The sequence below is a fragment of the Bos javanicus genome, chromosome 7 (assembly GCF_032452875.1).
Source record: "Bos javanicus breed banteng chromosome 7, ARS-OSU_banteng_1.0, whole genome shotgun sequence".
NCBI classification, from domain to species: Eukaryota; Metazoa; Chordata; class Mammalia; order Artiodactyla; family Bovidae; genus Bos; species Bos javanicus.
The window spans coordinates 3,253,793-3,276,726 of NC_083874.1; the positions used below are offsets into that span (position 1 = coordinate 3,253,793).

At 41.5% G+C, this 22,934-nt stretch overlaps 1 protein-coding gene across 4 annotated transcripts in view; it reads left to right on the plus strand.

The window, feature by feature from the left end:
* LOC133250320 (uncharacterized) overlaps positions 1–22,934 on the plus strand; it is a 62,996-nt gene that overhangs the window by 30,019 nt on the left and 10,043 nt on the right. Inside the window, exon 4 of one of the 4 annotated variants that reach the window (XR_009737304.1) lies at positions 17,844–19,004. The exons of the other annotated variants lie outside the window; for them this stretch is intronic. The gene's annotated coding sequence lies outside the window, so the exon portion shown is untranslated. Of the gene's footprint in view, positions 1–17,843; positions 19,005–22,934 lie in introns of those variants that run through there. 4 annotated transcript variants of the gene reach the window in all.

Consider the following 22,934-nt stretch of genomic DNA (forward strand, 5'->3'; position numbering starts at 1 on the left):
ATTGAGGGCAGGAGGAGAAGGGGACGACAGAGGATGAGATGGTTGGATGGCATCACCGAATCAATGGACATGGATTTGGGTGGACTCCAGGGGTTGGTGATGGACAGGGAGGCCTGGCGTCCTGCGGTTCATGGAGTTGCAAGGAGTCAGACACGACTGAGCAACTGAACTGAACTGAACTCATGTGGGTCTTTTCTTCTCTTGTGTTTCTTGCTAGAGAATTTCCTTCAGCATGTGTTGTAAGCCTGGTTTGGTGCTGCTGAATTCCCTTACTTTTGTTTGTCTATAAAGCTTTTGATTTCAACATCAAATCTGAATGAGATCCTAGCTGGGTAGAGTAATCTTGGTTGTAGATTTTTATCTTTCATCTCTTTAAGTATATCCTGCCACTCCCTTCTGGCCTGCAGAGTTTCTGTTGAAAAGTCAGCTGTTAATCTTACAGGGATTCCTTTGTATGTTATTTTTCGCTTTTCCATTTCTGCTTTTAATATTTTTTGTGTGTGTTTAATTTTTTTAGTTCGATTAATATGTCTTGCTGTATTTCTCTTTGGGTTTATCCTGTATGGAACTCTCTGGGCTTCCTGGACTTTGGTGGCTATTTCCTTTCCCATGTTAGGGAGGTAATCCCCTCAAATATTTTCCTCACAGTCTTTCTTTTACTATTCTTCTCCTTGACCCCTATAATTCGAATATTGGTGCATTTACTATTGTCCCACATGTCTCTGAGAGTGTCAATTTTTTTTCATTCTTTTTTCTCTATTTTGCTGCTCAGCAATTATTTCTGTCATTCTATCTTCCAGCTCAATTATCCATCCTTCTGCCTCAGTTATTCTGCTATTCGTTCCCTCTAGAGCATTTTTAATTTCAGTGATTGTGTTGTTCTTCAGTTTGTTTTTTATTTATTTCTAACAAGTCTTTGTTAAATGTGTTAAGTTTCTTGTATTTTCTCCACTCTATTTTTGATATTTTGAAACTTCGTTACTATCATTACTGTAAATTTTTTCCAATAGGTTGCCTATTTCCTCTTCATTTAGCTGGTCTTGTAGTTTTTTACCTTACTCCTTCATCTGTAACATAATTTTTGTCATTTCACTTTTGTCTGGATGGACTGTGTTCCTGTCTTGTTAGTTGTTTTGCCTGAGGATTCCAAGAGTGGAATTTGTGGGAAGTTGGGTAGAGCTGTGTTTTGGTGTTGCAGTGTGGACTTCTAGGATACCATACTTTGATTAACATTCCTTGGGACCTGACATTCTCTGTTACTCCAGCAGTTTGGATTCAGTGCTCCTGCCTCAGGGGCTCAGACCTGATCTCTGGCTCATGAACTGGGATCCCACATGCCATGGGTTATAGGGGAAAAAAAGAAAAAATAGAGAAGAAAAAAGAAAAGGAGAATAATAGCAGAGAATAAAAAATAACCCCTGGCTACCCCCAGGGCTTCTCCTGTCAGCCTGTCCACAGGATAATGCCCACCAGCACCTTGTGAGCATCCTAGGTGTGGGGAGACACAGACTCTATGTTTTCCCTCACCACCGTCTTGGTTCTGATAATGCCCACCAGCACCTTGTGAGCATCCTAGGTGTGAGGAGACAGACTCTGTGGCCTCCCTCACCACCGTCTTGGTTCTGCCCCCTTAACATGTGTTTAAAGCCCATCCATGTTACAGCGTGTATTAGAGTTCTGTTCCTTTTTATGGCTGAATGATATTTCATTGTGTGAATGAACCACATTTTGTTTACTCATAGTTAATGGACATTTGGATTGTTTCCACCTTTTGGCTATTTCTCAACGCTGTTGTGAACATTTTTGTACAAACATTTGAATAGCTGTTTTAATTTCTCTTGGGTACATACCCAGGAGTGCAATGCTGGTCATATGGTATAACTGCATGCTTAACTCTTTACGAATGAACAGACTGTTCACCTCAGCCACTGAGCTTGTGCACATGCATTTTTAGTTTATATAAACAGTTTATGCTTTAGCTTTCTTTCTGTTTTATTGATACTTTTTTCTCCAAAGTTGCAATGTGTAAGGTCACCTGTGGTGTTACATGTATCCCCTAGATCCCGATTTCTTTTGCCTCACAGCTCTCTCCATGGTAAAGTCACCACATTTCACCTACCTAATGGTGGGCAGCCAGCAGTTGCCACCCCCATGTCCTAGCTCCCAAACTGCAGTGATTCAGATACTCCTCTGTCTCTTTCAGGATCTGTGGGGGAAGGAGATACAAAAATAAATTTGTTGGGTCCTGGGATGTGTATATATCCACCTCAAGGAGCAGTGCTTGTGTGAATTGGCAGGCCAGTGACAGTGAACATTCCTGACAGCAGTGGTTGGTGAGCATCTGAGCATCTGCCGGTATACTGCACCTTGTCAGGCTCCTTTATAGGTAAATTGAGCCTTCAGGCCTCAGTCCATTTTCTACTGGAGTTGTTGCCTTTTCCAGTTTGCAAGATTTCACTACGTATTTATTCACCTGCTTGTTTTAGAAATTTAAGACTTCTTACAGCCTTCCAGCTGTCCATTAACCCTGTCCAGGTCACTGAAAGACATTCTTTAACTTGCTGGAATTAAGTGATTATTTTTTCCCAATGGGTTTGTGCTTTGAAGCTTTTGTATCTCCATACAGATTTTAAAAATATTTGTTATAACTCTTTTTAAAAAGCCATTGGTAGTTTGAGAGGGAAGGCACTGATTCTGTAGATTGTCTTGGATAGTATGGTCATTTTAACAGCATTAATTCTTCTAATGCAAAAACATGATTTATATTTATATTTCTTTGTGTTATTTTCAATTTCTTTCATCAGCATCTTAAACTTTTAAAGTACAGGTCTTTTGCTTCCGTTGGTTCAGTTCAGTCGCTCAGTCATGTCCGACTCTTTGCGACCCCATGAATCGCAGCACGCCAGGCCTCCCTGTCCATCACCAACTCCCGGAGTTCACTGAGACTCATGTCCATCGAGTCAGTGATGCCATCCAGCCATCTCATCCTCTGTCGTCCCCTTCTCCTCTTGCCCCCAATCCCTTCCAGCATCAGAGTCTTTTCCAATGAGTCAACTCTTCGCATGAGGTGGCCAAAGTACTGGAGTTTCAGCTTTAGCATCAATCCTTCCAATGAACACCTAGGACTGATCTCCTTTAGAAAGGACTGGTTGGATCTCCTTGCAGTCCAAGGGACTCTCAAGAGTCTTCTCCAACACCACAGTTCAAAAGCATCAATTCTTCGGTGCTCAGCTTTCTTCACAGTCCAACTCTCACATCCATACATGACCACAGGAAAAACCATAGTCTTGACTAGACGAACATTTGTTGGCAAAGTAACGTCTCTGCTTTTGAATATGCTATCTAGGTTGGTCATAACTTTCCCTCCAAGGAGTAAGCGTCTTTTCATTTCATGGCTGCAATCACCGTCTGTAGTGATTTTGGAGCCTCAAAATATAAAGTCTGACACTGTTTCCACTGTTTTCCCATCTATTTCCCATGAAGTGATGGGACCAGATGCCATGATCTTCCTTTTCTGAATGGTGAGCTTTAAGCCAGCTTTTTCACGCTCTTCTTTCACTTTCATCAACAGGCTTTTTAGTTCCTTTTCACTTTCTGCCATAAGGGTGGTGTCATCTGCATATCTGAGGTTATTGATATTTCTCCCGACAATCCTGATTCCAGCTTGTGCTTCTTCCAGCCCACCATTTCTCATGATGTACTCTGCATAGAAGTTTAATAAGCAGGGTGACAATATACAGCCTTGACGTACTCCTTTTGCTATTTGGAAGCAGTCTGTCATTCTATTTCCAGTTCTAACTGTTGCTTCCAGATCTGCATATAGGTTTCTCAAGAGGCAGATCATGTGGTCTGCTTTCCCATCTCTTTCAGAATTTTCCACAGTTTATTTGATCCACACAGTCAAAGGCTTTGGCATAGTCAATAAAGCAGAAATAGATGTTTTTCTGGAACTCTCTTGCTTTTTTGATGATCCAGCAGATGTAGGCAATTTGATCTCTGGTTCCTCTGTATTTTCTAAAACCAGCTTGAACATCTGGAAGTTCACGGTTCACGTATTGCTGAAGCCTGGCTTGGAGAATTTTGAGCATTACTTTACTAGCGTGTGAGATGAGTGCAATTGTGTGGTAGTCTGAGCATTCTTTGGCATTGCCTTTTTTGGGATTGGAATGAAAACTGACCTTTTCCAGTCCTGTGGCCACAGCTGATTTTTCCAAATTTGCTGGCATATTGGGTGCAGCACTTTCACAGCATCATCTTTCAGGTTTTGGAATAGCTCAACTGGATTTCCGTCACCTCCACTAGCTTTGTTCGTAGTGATGCTTTCTAAGGCCCACTTAGAACCATTCAACTTCAGCTTTTTCAGTGTTACTGGCTGGGGCATAGGCTTGCGATTACTGTGATATTGAATGGTTTGCCTTGGTAATGAACAGAGATCATTCTGTCGTTTTTGAGATTGCATCCATGTGCTGCATTTTGGACTCTTTTGTTGACCATGATGGCTACTCCATTTCTTCTAAGGGATTCCTGCCCATAGTAGTAGGTATAATGGTCATCTGAGTTAAATTCACCCATTCCAGTCCATCTTGTTTGCCGATTCCTAGAATGTCGATGTTCACTCTTGCCATCTCCTGTTTGACCACTTCCAATTTGCCTTGATTCATGGACCTAACATTCCAGGTTCCTATGCAATATTGCTCTTTACAGCATCGGACCTCGCTTCTGTCACCAGTCACATCCACAACTGGGTATTGTTTTTGCTTTGGCTCCATCCCTTCATTCTTTCTGGAGTTATTTCTCCACTGATCTCCAGTAGCATATTGGGCACTTACCGACCTGGGGAGTTCCTCTTTCAGTATCCTATCATTTTGCCTTTTCATACTGTTCATAGGGTTCTCAAGGCAAGAATACTGAAGTAGTTTGCCATTCCCTTCTCCAGTGGACCACATTCTGTCAGACCTCTCCACCATCACCCGTCTGTCTTGCTGGCCCCACATGGCAGGGCTTACTTTCATTGAGTTAGACAAGGCTTTGGTCCATGTGATCAGATTCGCTAGTTTTCTGTGATTATGGATTCAGTGTGTCTGCCCTCTGATGCCCTCTCACAACACCTACCGTCTTACTTGGGTTTCTCCTTCCTTGGTTGTGGTGTCTCTCTTCACAGCTGTTCCAGCAAAGCGCAGCTGCTGCTCCTTACCTTGGACAAGATGTATCTCCTCACGGCTGCCCCTCCTTTTTTTTTTTTTAATTTATTAATTTTTTGGAAGCTAATTACAATATTGTATTGGTTTTGCCATACATTGACATGAATCTGCCACGGGTGTACATGTGTTCCCCGTCCTGAACCCCCCTCCCACCTCCCTCCCTATCCCATCCCTCTGGGTCATCCCAGTGCACCAGCCCCAAGTACCCTGTATCATGCATTGAATCTAGACTGGCTATCTGTTTCACATATGATAATATACATGTTTCAATGCCATTCTCCCAAACCATCCCACCCTCGCCCTTTCCCACAGAGTCCAAAAGACTGTTCTATACATCTGTGTCTCTTTTGCTGTCTCGCTTACAGGGTTATCGTTACCACCTTTCTAAATTCCATATATATGCGTTAGTATACTATATTGGTGTTTTTCTTTCTGGCGTACTTCACTCTGTATAAAAGGCTCCAGTTTCATCCACCTCATTAGAACTGTTTCAAATGTATTCTTTTTAATGGCTGACTAATATTCCATTGTGTATATGTACCACTGCTTTCTTATCCATTCGTCTGCTGATGGACATCTAGGTTGCTTCCAATTGGCTATTCCAATTGGTTGCTTCCATCTGGGCTATTATAAACAGTGCTGTGATGAACATTGGGGTACACGTGTCTCTTTCAATTCTGGTTTCCTCGGTGTGTATGCCCAGCAGTGGGTTGCTGGGTCATATGACGGCTGCCCCTCCTGACCTTGAACTTTGAGTAGCTCCTCTCAGCCTTCCTGTGCCTGTGTAGCCACTACTCTTGGACATGGGGTAGCTCCTCTTGGCCGCTGCCCTTGACCTCGGACGTGGGGTAGGTGGCTCAGACAGTAAAGCGTCTGCCTACAATGCAGGAGACCTGGGTTCGATCCCTGTGTTGGGAAGATCCCCTGGAGAAGGAAATGGCAATCCACACCAGCATTCTTGCCTCGAAAATCCCACGGACAGAGGAGCCTAGTAGGCTACAGTCCATGGGGTCGCAAAGAGTTGGACACAACTGAGCGACTTCATTTCACTTTTAAATTCAGACACTTGTTTTTCTCTCCGGTGTGCATTCTGGTGTGATGTACTTTTTTTTTTCCAGACAAATTCTTTACTATGAAATAGATTTCATTTTCTATGTTTTCCTTAACATGATACAACATAGCATGTTCATGGGAAACTGCCTTTGAATCCAAGATATCTGTGCTCTATTTTACTGTTTTATAAGCTGTTTCACTCTCCTACAGGCAGGCTCTGTGAGACCAGATATATCTACTTACAATTTTACCAGATAGTCTCAACTTTAAGATGAGGGGAATTGACCTCATCCTAAATATCATCCAAATTCTTCCTGCTCTGTGAAAATTTTCCTAGTAATGGTATTCAAAACTTTTTTCTCTTTTACTTTTACCAGAGTCTTTATTGTAATTAATACACATTTTAAATTACCTATAATTGGGTTAATTACATGAACGTATATTTTCCTTCAGCAATTTATGAAATTTGGGTAGCTCATACTCCCAATAGGTAGCATTAGAGTTATGCAACACATATGTGATAAATCTGTGGAATGTTCATTCATTCTGGGTATGAATGCACTACGTAAAAATAAAATTAAAATTAAACATATCTTTAAAGAAGAATTTAACACTCAAATGATTGACAATTTTTCAAAAATATTTGTTGTTTTGTTGTTTGGTCATTAAGTCATGTCTGATTCTTTTTTGACTCCATGGCCTATAGCCTGAGAGGTTTCTCTGTCCATAGGATTTCCCAGGCAAGAATACTGGAGTGGGTTGCCATTTCCTTCTCCAAGGTGTGATGTACTCTTAAGAGCTGCCTTATGCTTTCAATTTTTCACCATTAAGGATAATGTTTGCCATGGGTTTGTCATACATAGCTTTTATTATGTTGAGGTATGTTCCTTCTATTCCTGCTTTCTGGAGGGTTTTTATAAAATTGAAAGCATTTCCCCTAAAGTCAGGAACAAGAAAAGGGTGCGCACTCTCACCACTACTATTCAACATAGTTTTGGAAGTTTTGGCCGCAGCAGTCAGAGCAGAAAAAGGAATCCAGATTGGAAAAGAAAAAGCAAAACTCTCACTGTTTGCAGATGACATGATCCTCTACATAGAAAACCCTAAAGACTCCACCAGAAGATTACTAGAGCTAATCAATGAATATAGTAAAGTTGCAGGATATAAAATTAACACACAGAAATCCCTCGCATTACAATACACTAACAATGAGAAAACAGAAAGAGAAATAAAGGAAACAAGCCCATTCACCATTGCAATGAAAAGAATAAAATACTTAGGAATAGATCTACCTAAAGAAACAAAAGATCTATATATAGAAAACTAGAAAACACTGGTGAAAGAAATCAAAGAGAACACAAATAGATGGAGAAATATACCATGTTTATGGATTGAAAGAATCAATATAGTGAAAATGAGTATACTACCCAAAGCAATCTATAGATTCAATGCAATTCCTATCAAGACACCAATGGTATTTTTTCACAGAACTAGAACAAATAATTTCTCAATTTGTATGGAAATACAAAAAACCGAATAGCCAAAGCAATCTTGAGAAAGAAGAATGGAACTGGAGGAATCAACCTGCTTGACTTCAATCTCTACTACAAAGCTACAGTCATCAAGACAGTATGGTACTGGCACGAAGACAGAAATATAGATCATTGGAACAAAATAGAAAGCCAAGAGATAAATCCATGCACCTATGGACACCTTATCTTTAACAAAGGAGGCAATAATATACAATGGAGAAAAGACAATCTCTTTAACAAGTGGTGCTGGGAAAACTGGTCAACCACTTGTAAAAGAATGAAACTAGAACACTTTCTAATACCATACACAAAAATAAACTCAAAATGGATTAAAGATCTAAATGTAAGACCAGAAACTATAAAACTCCTAGAGGAAAACATAGGCAAAGTACTCTCTGACATAAATCACAGCAGGATCCTCTATGACCCACCTCCTAGAATATTGGAAATAAAAGCAAAAATAAATAAATGGGACCTAATTAAACTTAAAAGGTTTTGCACAACAAAGGAAACTGTAAGCAAGGTGAAAAGACAGCCTTCAGAATGGGAGAAAATAATAGCAAACGAAGCAACAGACAAAGAACTAATCTCAAAAATATATAAGCAACTCCTGCAGCTCAATTCCAGAAAAATAAATGACCCAATCAAAAAATGGGCCAAAGAACTAAACAGACATTTCTCCAAAGACATATAGATGGCTAACAAACACATGAAAATATGCTCAACATCACTCATTATCAGAGAAATGCAAGTCAAAACCACAATTAGGTACCATTTCATGCCAGCCAGAACGGCTGGTATCCAAAAGTTTACAAGCAATAAATGCTGGAGAGGGTGTGGAGAAAAAAGAACCCTCTTACACTGTTGGTGGGAATGCAAACTAGTACAGCCACTATGGAGAACAGTGTAGGGATTCCTTAAAAAAACTGGAAATAGAACTGCCTTATGACCCAGCAATCCCACTGCTGGGCATACACACCGAGGAAACCAGAATTGAAAGAGACACGTGTATCCCAATGTTTATTGCAGCACTGTTTATAATAGCCAGGACATGGAAGCAACCTAGATGTCCATCAGCAGACGAGTGGATAAGGAAGGAGTCGTACAAGTACAAAATGGAATATTACTCAGCCATTAAAAAGAATGCATTTGAATCAGAATGCACCTCATCAGTTCTAATGAGGTGGATGAAACTGGAGCCTATTATACAGAGTGAAGTAAGTCAGAAAGAAAAACACCAGTACAGTATACTAATGCATATATGTGGAATTTAGAAAGATGGTGATGATAACGCTATATGCAAGACAGCAAAAGAGACACAGATGTATAGAACAGTCTTTTGGACTCTGTGAGAGACTGTGAGGGTGGGATGGTTTGGGAGAATGGCATTGAAACATGTATATTATCATATGTGAGATGAATCACTAGTCCAGGTTTGATACATGAGACAGGGTGCTCGGAGCTGGTGCACTGGGATGACCCAGAGGGATGGGATGGGGAGGAAGGTGGGAGGGGGGTTCAGGATGGGGAACACATGTACACCCGTGGCGGATTCATGTCAATGTTTGGCAAAACCAATACAATATTCTAAAGTAATTAGCCTCCAATTAAAAGAAATAAATTTATATATATATATATATATATTTTTTTTTTTTTTTTTAAAGAGCTGCCTTATGGACAAAGGTTTTCCCACATTCATATCATTCATAAGGTCTCTCCCCTGTATGAATTCTCAGGTATACTCCAAGAGTTGAATTTTGGGCAAAAGCTTTCCCACATTCATTACACTCATAGGGTTTCTCTTCTGTGTGAATTCTCTGGTGTGCACTAAAGTGTGACTTCTTGGAGAAAGTCTTCCCACACTCACTACATTTGTAGGATTTTACACCTGTGTGAATTCTCTGATGTAATCTGAGGGTTGAATTATGTGCAAAAGTTTTCCTCCATATATTACATTAATAAGATTTCTCCCCATGTGACTTCTCTGATGTGCACTAACATATGACTTTTGAGAAAAAGATTTGCCACATTCATTACATTCGTAAGATTTCTCCTCTGTATGAGTCCTCAGATGTACTCTGAGGTGGATGTCTTGGAGAAAGTTTTTCCAAATATATTACATTCATACAATTACTCCATTTTGTGAATTCTCTGATGTGCCCTGAGGGCTTAATTATCTGCAAAGTTTCCCCACATTCCTCACATTTATAAAGTTTCTTTCCTGTGTGAGTTTTCTGATGTGCACAGAGGAATGCTTTCTCCTCTGGGAGAAAGTTTTCCCACATTCATGACATTCATAAGGTTTTGCCCTTGTAAATTCTCTCATGTCCACTGAGGTATGATTTCTGAGAGAAGGTTTCCCACATTCACAACATTCATAGGGCTTCTCACCTGTGTTAATCCTCTGATGCGTACTGAGGTGTGTCTTCTGGGCAAAAGTTTTCTGAAATTCATTACATTTGTAGAGTTTCACCTCAGTGTGAATTTTCTGAAGTGCTCTTATTAGGGGAAGCACACTGACGGAAGGGCTTCCATGGTGGCTCAGATGGTAAAGAATCTGCCTGCAATGCAGGAGACCCGGGTTTGATCCCTGGGTTAGGAAGATCCTCTGGAGGAGGGTATGGCTACCCACTCCAATATTCTTGAATGGAGAATTCCATGGACAGAGTAGCCTGATGGGCTACAATCCATAGGGTTGTATAGAGTTGGACACGACTGAAGTGCCTTAGCACAGCACAGCACAGCACTGACTGAAACCATCCACCCTGGCCAGACACCATAGTAACCATTTGTGTGAGTTATTTTATGACAGAAGGTCCTAGTAAGGAACATGGAACTAACAAGCCACCACCAACCAGAAAAGATTTGGGAAAGATCAAAAGGAGATGCCACGTGTCCTACCACCTCCCAGAATCCTTCTCATTGGCATCCATCTTGGCTGCACAATGCATGCGCCACCAGGAAGGACTCTGAGTCAGAGTGATTGGCCAAAGAAAGCCCAGAAACGAATCCCATCACCATAAAACCTGAAACTGTGAGCCACGTGCAGAGCAGTTCTCCTGAGTTCCTTACCCTCCTGCTCTCTGCCTGGCCGCCCCTTTCTAATAAAGTCTCTTGCTTTGTCAGCACGTGTGTCTCCTTGGACCATTCATTTCTGAGTGTTAGAAAAGAGCCCATCCTTGGCCCCTGGAAGGGGGTCTCCCCTCCTGCAACACTCTGAAGTTTGAATTATGGGCAAAAGTTTTCTTAAATTCACTACATTCATATGGTTTCTCACCTGTGTGAATTCTCTGATGTGCTTTGAGGACTGAGTTATCAGCAAAAGTTTTACCACCTTCATTACATTTATAGAGATTGACCCCCATATGGGTTCTGGAATAATGAATAGGATGTGAATTTGAACAAAAGGATTTCCCATATTTCTCACATTCAGAAGGTTTTACACCTGAGTGGGTCCTCTGATGTTGAATGAGGTGTTCTTTCTGATAAATGAATTTCCCACATTCGATAAGTTCAAATGACTTCTCTCCTATGGCAAATTGCTGATGTACATTGAGGGATGAGTTTTGATGGGAGGATTTCTCATATTTATCACTTTGGTAGAATTTCTCTTCTTTGTGAGTTCTCTGATGTATTGTAGGGTCTAATTTCTGGTAGAAGGCATTTGTAAATCTATTATAAACACAGAATTTATCTTTAGTTTGTGTCTTCTGGTGTACTGTAGGGGCTGAACTCTGGCTCAAGTTCTTCACACTTAGTGCTTTCAAAAGCACTTTGTTCTATAACAGTTCTCTGAGGGTGAGTGAGGGGTAAATTCCTACTGAAGTTATTCCCATTTTCATTACATTAATAGTGTGTCATAGCCATGTGATCTTCATTGTATTCCACAATGGAGGTTTTGTCATAGGATTTACCACATTCGTTAAGATCAAAACATTTCTCCTTTGTGCCAGTTCTCATGCAGTTAAAAAGAGTTGCTGTACCAGTCCTCTGTGACAACCTAGAGGGGTGGGATGGGAAGGTATGTGGGAGGGGGATTCAAGAGGGATGTGACATACATATATACCTAATGCTAATTCATGTTGATGTATGGTAAAAACCATCACAATATTGTAAAGTAATTATCCTCTAATTTTTAAAACAGTTGCTTTATCACAGTTTTCCCTGAATTCATTATCCTTACAGGATTCCTCTCCTGTTAGCAACCTCTTAGCTGTAACACAGACAATCTTATTATGTAAAACTTTTCCATATTCATTACATTCAAAAGATTGCTTCAGGGTTTGAAATTTATGATCATCTTTCACATATCTGAGAGCTTTCACATTTTTATCATATCTGTAAGAGCTCTCCCATATGAGTTTTCTCATGCTGAATATCCACCTGCAAATTTTCACATACATTTATGTTGTCAGTCTTCTGTCATGAATAGTTCCTATTACCAATAATTCAGAAACAACTGGAAAGTTCATATTACATGTGCCACTTTTTGTTGTTGTTGTTCAGTTGCTTAGCCATGTCCAGCTCTTTGCGATCCCATGGACTGCAGCACACCAGACTTCCCTGTCCTTCACTATCCCACGGAGTTTGCTCAAACTCAAGTCCTTTGAGTCGATGATGCCATCCAACCATCTCATCCTCTGTTATCCCCTTCTCCTGCCCTCAATCTTCACCAGCATCAGGGTTTTCTAAAGAGTCGGCTCTTCACATCAGGTGGCCAAAGTTTTGGAGCTTGTTTTAGCATCAGTCCTTCCAATGAATGTTCAGGGTTGATTTCCTTTAGGATTGACTGTTTTGATCTCTTTGCAGTCCAAGGGACTCGCAAGAGTCTTCTCCAGCACCACAATTCAAAGGCATTCATTCTTCAGCATTCAGCCTTCTTAATTGTCCAACTCTCACGTCCATACATGACTACTGGAAAAACCATAGCTTGGACTATACAGATCTTTTTTACATAATTGTATTAGTTTTGCCAAATATCAAAATGAATCCGCCACAGGTATACACAGTGCACCAGCCCCAAGCATCCAGCATCGTGCATCGAACCTGGACTGGCAACTCGTTTCCTACATGATATTTTACATGTTTCATTGCACAGAGTCCATAAGACTGTTCTATACATCAGTGTCTCTTTTGCTATCTCGTACACCGGGTTATGTTACCATCTTTCTAAATTCCATATATATGCGTTAGTATACTGTATTTATGTTTTCCTTCTGGCTTACTTCACTCTGTATAATAGGCTCCAGTTTCATCCACCTCATTAGAACTGATTCAAATGTATTCTTTTTAATGGCTGAGTAATACACAATGGAGTATTACTCAGCCATTAAAAAGAATACATTTGAATCCTATACAGATCTTTGTCAGCAAAATGATGCCTCTGATTCTTAATACACTGTCGAGGTTTGTCATAGCTTTTCTTCCATGGAGCAAGCATATTTTAATTTCATGGCTGTAGTCACTGTCTGTAGTGATTTTGGAGCCCAAGAAAATAAAATCTATCACTGTTTCCATCTTTTCCCATATATTTGCCATAAAGTGATGAAACTGGATGCCATGATCTTAGTTTTTTGAATGTTGAGTTTTAAGCCAGCTTTTCCACTCTCCTCTTTCATCTTCATCAAGAGGCTCTTTAGTTACTCTTGGATTTCTGCCATTAGGGTGGTATTATCTACCAACCTAGATAGTATTTTGAGAAGCAGAGATATTACTTTGCCAACAAAGGTCCATCTAGTCAAGGCTATGGTTTTTCCAGTGGTCATGTATGGATGTGAGTGTTGGACTGTGAAGAAAGCTGAGTGCCGAAGAATTGATGCTTTTGAACTGTGGTGTTGGAGAAGACTCTTGAGAGTCCCTTGGACTGCAAGGAGATCCAACCAATCCATACTAAAGGAGATCAGTCCTCAGTGTTCATTGGAAGGACTGATGCTGAAGCTGAAACTCCAATATTTTGGCCACCTGATGCGAAGAGTTGACTCATTGGAAAAGACCCTGATGCTGGGAGGTATTGGGGGGCAGGAGGAGAAGGGGATGACAGAGGATGAGATGGCTGGCTGGCATCACCGACTCGATGGACATGAGTTTGAGTGAACTGCAGGAGTTGGTGATGAACAGGGAGGCCTGACATGCTGTGATTCATGGGGTCGCAAGGAGTTGGAGACAACTGAGCAACTGAACTGAACTGAACTGATTTGCTTATTTACATACTTTGGCCACCTGATGCAAAGAGCTGACTCATTAGAAAATACCCTGATGCTGGCAAAGATTGAAGGCAGGAGGAGAAAGAGATGACAGGGGATGAGATGATTGGATGGCATCACTGACTCAATGGATGTGAATTTGAGCAAGCTCTGGGAGATGGTGGAGGACAGGGAAGCCTGATGTGCTGCCATCCATGGGGTTGCAAAGAGTTGGACATGACTGAGCGACTGAACAATAAAACCTTAATACCTGAGGTTACTGATATTTCTCCTGGCAATCTTGATTCCAGCTTGTGTTTCACCCAGCCTGACGTTTCACATGATATATATTGCATATGAGTTAAATAAGCAGCGTGATAATTATATAGCCTTGATGTACTCCTTTCCAAATTTTGAAGTAGTCCATTGTTCCATGTATGGTTTTGACTATTGCTTTTTTGACCTGAATGCAGGTTTCTCAGGGGGCAGGCAAGGTGGTCTGGTATTCTCATCTCTTTAAAAATTTTCCGACCCAGAGGGATGGTACGGGGAGGGAGGAGGGAGGGCAGTTAGGGATGGGGAACACGTGTATACCTGTGGCAGATTCATGTTGATGTATGGCAAAACCAATACAATATTGTAAAGTAATTAACCTCCAATTAAAATAAATAAATTTATTAAAAAATTTTTTTTCCACAGTTTGTTTTGATCCACACAGTCAAAGGCTTCAGTGTAGTCAATGAAGCAGAAATATATATATATTTGGAATTCCTTTGATTTTTTTATGATCCAGTGGATGTTAGTAATTTGATCTTTGGTTCCTCTGCCTTTTCTAAACCCAGCTGTACATCTGGAAGTTCTTGGTTTACATACTGTTGAAGCCTAGCTTGAAGGATTTTGAGCATTACCTTGCTAGTATGGAAATGAGCACAATTGTACAGTAGTTTCAACATTATTTGCCATTGCCCTTCTTTGGACTTGGAATGAAACTGACCTTTCCCAGTCCTCTGGCCACTGCTGAGTTTTCCAAATTTGCTGGCATGTTGAGTGCAGCACTTTCATAGCATCATCTTTTAGGGTTTGAAATAGCTCAGCTGAAATTCCATCACCTTCAAGAATTGTTGGTTGTAATGCTTCCTAAGGCCCACCTGACTTCACACTCCAGGATGTCTGGCTGTAAGTGAGTGATCACATCATTGTGATTATCTGGGTCATTAAGATCTTTTTTGTATAGTTTTTCTGTGTATTCTTGATACCTGTTTTTAATATCTGCTTCTGTTAGATACTGCTTCTTTAATACTGTTTCTGTCCTTTATTGTGCCCACCTTTGCATGAAATGTTCCCTTGGTATCTCTAATTTTCTTGAAGAGATTTCTAGTCTTTCCTGTTCTATTGTTTCCCTCTGTTTCTTTCCATTGTACACTTAAGAAGGCATTCTTATCTCTCCTTGCTATTCTTTGGAACTCTGCATTCAAATGGGTATATCTTTTCTTTTCTCCTTCGCCTTTAGCTTCTCTTCTTTTCTCAGCTATTTGTAAGGCTTCATCAGACAACCATTTTGCCTTTTGCAGTTTTTTTCCATTGGGGATGGTCTTGATCCCTGCCTCCTGTACAATGTCACAAACCTCTGTCCATAGTTCTTCAGGCATTCTGTCTATCAGGTCTAATACCTTGAATCTATTTGTCATTTCCACTGTATAATCGTAAGGGATTTTATTTAGGTCATACCTGAATGGTCTAGTGGTTTTCCGTACTTTCTTCAATTTAAGTCTGAGTTTGGCAACAAGGAGCCTATGGTCTGAGCCACAGTCAGCGCCAGGTCTTGTTTTTGCTGACTGTATAGAGCTTCTCCATCTTTGGCTGCAACAAATATAATCAGTCTGATTTTGGTGTTGACCATCTGGTGATGTCTGTGTGTAGAGTCATCGCCTGTGTTGTTGGAAGAGGGTATTTGATATGATCAGCACGTTCATTGGCAAAACTCTGTTAGCCTTTGCTCTGCTTAATTTTGTAATCCAAGGTCAGACTTGCCTGTTACTCCAAGTATATCTTGACTTTCTACTTTTGCCTTCCAGTCCCCTATGATGAAAAGGACATCTTTTTTTTCTTTCTTTCTTTCTTTTGGTGTTATTTCTAGAAGGTCTTGTAGGTCTTCATAGAACCATTCAACTTCATCTTCTTCAGCATTAGTGGTTGAGGCATAGATTTGGATTACTGTGATATTGAATGGTTTGCCTTGGAAACAAACCGAGATCATTCTGTTGTTTTTGAGATTGCACCCAAGTACTACATTTTGGACTCTTGTTGACTATGAGGGCTATTCCATTTAAGGGATTCTTGCCCACAGTAATAGATACAGTTATCTACTAATATCTATATAATTATCTACTACTGTGGGCAAGAATCCCTTAAAGAAATGGTCATCTTAATTAAATTCACCCATTCCTGTCTTATTTTAGTTCACTGATTCCTTAAATGTCGATGTTCACTCTTACCATCCCCTGTTTGACGACTTTCAATTTACCTTGATTCATGGACATACCATTTCAGGTTCCTATGCAATATTCTTCTTTACAGCATTGGACTTTACTTTCACCACTAGACACATCTGGGCATCATTTCTGCTTTGGCTCAGCCTCTTCATTCCTTCTGGAGCTATTTCTCTGCTCTTCTCTAGTAGCACAACCTACTGACCTTGGGAGGTTCATATTTCAGTGTCATATCTTTTTGCCTTTTCATACAGTTCATGGCATTCTCAAGGCAAGAATACTAAAGTGGTTTTCCATTCCCTTCTCCAATGAACCACATTTTGTTAGAACTCTTCGCCATGACCCGTCTGTCTTGGGTGGCCCTACACGGCATGGCTCATAGCCTTACACAAGGCTGTGATCCATGTGATCATTTGGGTTAGTTTTCTGTAAATGTGGTTTTCATTCTGTCTTCCCTCTGATTGATGAGGATAAGAGGCTTGTGCAAGCTTCCAGATGGGAGGGACTGGCTGTGGGGAAAACTGGGTCTTACTCTGGAGGGCAGAACTATGCTCAGTAAATCTTTAATCCAATTAAAGCTTTTAGCAGCTAGTTGCAATTTTAGTGTTCTTGCAGGAGAAGATGAGCGCACATCCTTCTACTCCACCATCTTGCTGGTAGTATGGAGCTCCCTAAAGCCATTTTTAAACATTGGTTGAAACTTCTAGATGTATGTTCTGTTTGATTCTCTGTAAATATTATTGAGATCATGCCTGAAAAACAAATTCTCTCACATTAACTGTGTTGATGAACTTGTACTCACAGTGTAAGAACGTGGGACTTACCCAAGGTCAACAAATTCATCAAAACAGCCCGCTGTGCCCACCCTGCTGGCCCTTTCCCTACGCATTGTCACCTTCACTTCTGCTTCTTCAGTTGGTTATTAGAGTGTCCTGGTTCTCATAAACTGCTTCATCTTTTCTGTTGTTATTTTCATTCTTTGTCAATTGGTTCTCATAACTGTTACCCTTATTTCCTTCATGATTTTGACATGAGTTTTGTTTTCATTTGGATATAGTAAGACAAGTTTTGTCTCTAAGAACTTTTGTGTGTGTGTGATTTGCAGTTTTGGCTTCTTTTTTTCTTGGTTATTGTTTGACTGGGTTACTCCCTGCTGTCATTATTTGAATTTTAGTTCGATCAATAATACTGAGAAATGTACAAATTAATCTGCTATTAAGGCCTCCATAAGAGCAATTCAAAATGCAGTTTAAGTTGCCACTTTGTTCTCCTGAGTGGTGGTCTCTGATGCACTGATATATGTGTGCGGGGGTTGTGTCATTGGAGCACTTACTTTTCCAGGCAGTTTGGTTGCATCTGCAGCCATCATGTGTGTTGTTTCACCAGGAACCAGAAAACTTTGCTAAGGCAGATTAGGAAGAGGAACTGAGGCATGAAGATCAGCTTGGATGCATGAAGCACTCAGCTTCCATTGGCCACTTTACCATGTAAGCTTTCTGCCTGATTGACACAGAGACTTGAGTAAGTTGTATTTCATCAATTTCCATTCCAACAGAAGATGTTTGGTATGTTTACTACTGCACATGCTGCGTTATTAACTCTATTCCTGACAGGGTAGAGCTTCCATCTTGACCTGTGTAGTGAAAACTTAACTCTCACTTGCAGACTAACTTGTGTCCTACATACAGGGCCTGAGTATTCCTGGCAGCATTGCTGTACCCAGATGGCTAGCAATTACTTACCTCTTTACAGAAGGATGTATACAATGTCAATAAGAATACATCCTTAGCTGAATCCCCAGTGGCCCCGGATGAGAATGAAGGAGACACAGGGAAAGATATCAAATGAAGTTAAGAGTTTATCTTAACATATTGCTGTTAAAATACTCGTGTTACAGATCGTAATGATGGGAATGCATCACTCTGGCCCTGAGTGCAGCTTTGTCTCAGCTTCATGCCAAAACACAAGGCCAATGACAGCAGAGACTAATTGCTCTGGTGCCTCTTGTCACTCCAAGGCCCTGACAGTGCTTGGTTCACAGCAGTGCCCAACAAATACTTTGTGACTGGTACCTGGAATGAATACGGGTATGTTTTGTACTAAAGAATTCTGGTGTTCAGCTGTGTGAAGAGAGCAAACTGGTCAAGATGGAGTGTTCAGGCTCTCTTGCCCCACGTTTTGTAAATAATGACTATGTAACAGCTGAGATCATTTGTAGCACTGCACATGCGCGTCAGGAGGTGCTCACTAGATCACGAGCTACTTTGTGTTGTAGGGATATATGAGCTTCACTTAGAAAGTGGCGGCACTTTATTGCTGCCTCACGGCTGTGTCTGCTGGATCAGCCACAAGAGGAGAGAATATAGCACATATACTGCGATGGCTGCTGCGTCAGCCAGGAGAGAATAAACATGTCTGCAGTTCCTATGGTTCCTCGACTCTTCTTCCTGCCTCTTAGCTAGCGCCTTGCCTACCCTAGGTTCAGTGAACAGTGCAAACTGGATGATAAGCAATATAATTGGTGTAGTGGGCAGGATACCCAGCAGGTAGGGGAGCCTGAGGCTCCACTCGATGGAGGAAGCCAGTGGCCACCATATAGCGTGTGGTACCATGTGGCTGCGATTCTCTCAGCCTGGGATCTGGTGGAAGACTGGGAGGTGGTGGACAGTTCACTGGACAGCATTGAAAAGGCGTTACAGGCGGTGAGTTCCCATTTGCCAAACAAGGCTGCACAGACTGCCTGGCACTGTGGGGTGGATTTTCCTGACCGCCCTGAAGGCGAATATGGACAGTGCTCTCAGTGATGCTGTGCTGGTGCGCGATGTGTGGAGATGCTCGGCAGAACTAGAGCAATGTATATTGGCGTTAGAGCAAGAACCCTGTGGCTCTGATGAATCCAGCATCTCTGACAGCAAGGCAGTAAGTGACACTGATGATGAAAGTTAATGAGACTGTGGGTTCCCACTTGGCAGTGAGGCCCATTCATGTACAGCAGAAAGTGAAGCATGAGCACCTCATGTGGCCTGGGGGAGGCATCCTCAAGGGGCCCCCAGGGTAACTGAGTTCACGACAGTTAAACCATATACTCAGGCAGAGTTGGTCCACTTGGGTAAGCAGTTTTGACAAGAGCCAGGGGAACCTTGGCAGCTTGGCTTTTGTGACTCTGGGACACAGGGGTGGGCCCGGCACCTGTCGGGGGTTTTGTGGGTCCTTACTGAGAGAAGTAGAGGGATGGCTTGCAAGATGCCATTTTGAAAATGTAAAGACCCTGAAGGGGGCCTGAACTGGCAGGGGTCCCAAATGGGTTATGCGGATGCAAATATGGGCTGATTTGTGCGAAGGCATAGTGTAAAGGCTGTTTCCTGGGATGTAGGTTTAGAGTACTGTAACGGCTGTGTCCTGTGATGTAGGTTTAGTAGAACAGTACACTGTAAAGGCTGTGTTCTAAGATACTAATTCTGGTACTAATTCTGATTCTCTTGCAGGTTTAGAACAGTGTGAAAGCATTTGGAATCATGTGGGTGGGCTGTGATTGCCACAAAGATCCCCTCCTTGAAGGGGTGGGCCCAGTGCCTGTGGGCGATTTTGCGGGTCCTTAATATAAAAGCTCCACAGAGGCAGAGTTGTCCCTGTGGAGGCTTTCCTGAAGTCTCACATAGACAGATAGTGGACTGGACTTGGCCGTGGAAGATAAAGGCACTGCACATGTGGTGGCTGGCTCTTCTAGCCCCGTGAGGGCAAGAGCTGCAACACGAGTTCCAGGTGATACCTGGCGTTGGGTTTTGCTATGTCTTGGGGATGCAACTGTTTGTTGTTGTAGCTACTGCTGTTGCAAGATATAAATCCAAGGGTCAGTGTTACTCTGCAAGGGAGTATCACAGAAGATGGACTGGGCACTGAATGTGAAGCAAGAGACCCTGAGGGGGAGACAGCAAATTGGTATGTTCAGGCTCTCTCACCCCATGTTTTGTAAATATTGACTATGTAACAGCTGAGATGATTTTTAGTGCCGCGCATGTGCGTAAGGAGGTGCTAACTTGGTCGTGAGCTACTTTGTGTTGTAGGGATATATGAGCTTCACTTAGAAAGTGGCGGCACCTTACTGCTGTCTCACAGCTGGCTGCTGGATCAGCCACAACAGGAGAGAATATAGTGTGTGTACTGTTATGACTGCTGCATCAGCCAGGAGAGAATAAATCTGTCTACAGTTCTGTGGCTCCTTGAGTCCTCTTCCTGCCTCTTAGCTTGTGCCTTACCTACCCTGGGTTCAATGAACAGTGTGTACAGTGAGATACAGTGAGACAACTGGCATCACCAGCAGAATCAGCAATACATCAGCCCTTCCAAAATTGCTGGGAAAAAAGTCTACTTGGTCAGGGTGTATACTGTTTCTAAGACCAACTTTATATGACCATGTCAAATCGCACTTTTGAAAATTTAAACATCTTCAGTGATTTAAAGTGACACATTTCCCACACACTGATTTTCCAACAATGTTATTGTTGTTTAGTCACTAAGTCGTGTCCAGCTCTTTGTGACCCCATGGACTGCAGCAGCATATATTTGGGCTCAATTCTGAGTGTTTTATCCACTGTGTGTATGCACAGACACAAATTGTCAAGTGTATGGAATATTATTATTGTAGCATCTTTTCAGTTCAGTTCAGTCGCTCAGTCGTGTCTGACTCTTTGCGACCCCATGAATTGCAGCATGCCAGGCCTCCCTGTCCATCACCAACTCCTGGAGTTCACTCAAACTCACGTCCATTGAGTCGGTGATGCCATCTAGCCATCTCATCCTCTGTCATCCCCTTCTCCTCCTGCCCCCAATCCCTCCTAGCATCAGGGTCTTTTCCAATGAGTCAACTCTTCACATGAGGTGGCAAAGTACTGGAGTTTCAGCTTTAGCATCAGTTCTTCCAAAGAACACCCAGGGCTGATCTCCTTTAGAATGGACTGGTTGGATCTCCTTGCAGTCCAAGGGACTCTCAAGAGTCTTCTCCATCACCACAGTTCAAAAGCATCAATTCTTCGGTGCTCAGCTTTCTTCACAGTCCAACTCTCACATCCATACATGACTACCGGAAAAACCATAGCCTTGACTAGACAAGCCTTTGTTGGCAAAGTAATGTCTCTCTTTTGAATATGCTATCTAGGTTGGTCATAACTTTTCTTCCAAGGAGTAAGCATCTTTTAATTTCATGGCTGCAGTCACCATCTGCAGTGATTTTGGAGCCCCCAAAATAAAGTCTGACACTGTTTCCACTGTTTCCCCATCTATTTCCCATGAAGTAATGGGACCAGATGCCATGATCTTAGTTTTCTGAATGTTGAGCTTTAAGCCAACTTTTTCACTCTCCTCTTCCACTTTCATCAACAGGCTTTTTAGTTCCTCTTCATTTTCTGCCGTAAGGGTGGTGTCATCTGCATATCTGAGCATCTTTGGGGGATAGTTTAATTTCTGCTGGCTTAGTCCCGACCATGACTTGAATTTAGTTTTATTCCTGGGTTTCTCACCTATCTGTGTTTTGCTATAAACTTTGAAATCAATTTATCTAACTCCAGAAAAGAAAAACACATTTTGAGTTGTCTGTTCAAGAATCTAGGATATCTTATCATTCATCCAAATCTACTTTTTATTTTTGTGTATGATATTTTGGTTTTTATTCCCCCCCCCCCCCACAAGGAATATTTTAAGGATTTCCTCATATGAATTTTCACGTTTTTTGTTAAGGTCATAGTTATCTTATCTCTTTCATTGCTATTATAATTGGTGTTTTGTCTTTCATCATGTATCTTAAAATGGGAATATAGACTGATTTTGTTATGTTTTATCTAATGACCTTACTGAGCTTTCTATTTGTGGTAGTTTCATAGTTTTCTCTTGGGTGTTCCAGATATCCTCTAAGTCTTCTTTTTAAAGAAATTCAGTTTTATATCATTTTTAATTTTTATTTATTTTTTTAAAATGTATTTATTTTTGCTGCATGGCATGTGGAATCTTTGTTCCCCACCAGAGACTGAACTCCCGCCCCATGCATTGAAAGAACAGAGTCTTAACCACTGGACCACCAGGGAAGTCCTTCTAAGTTTTAAAATAGGAGATAGATTAAAAGGCCCTTTTCCATTTCCCTGGATGATTCTCTAGTGTGGCTGTGGTGGCCAATCTTCCAATATGGTATTAAGGAGCAAGGGATAAAGGAACAACCTTTCTGTGACCCTAATTTCAGCATAAAGGCACTCATTCCCTCACTAAGGAAAGTGCTAGCTTTTAGGCTGATGTGTATATATATATATATGTATATCTTACTGAACTTCCCTGGTGGCTCAGACACTAAACAATCTGCTTGTAATGCAGGAGACCTGTGTTCAATCCCTGGGTCAGGATGAATCCTTGGAGTAGGAAATGGCGACCTACTCCAGTATTCTTGCCTGGAAAATTCCATGGACATAGAAGCCTGTTGGGCTACAGTCCATG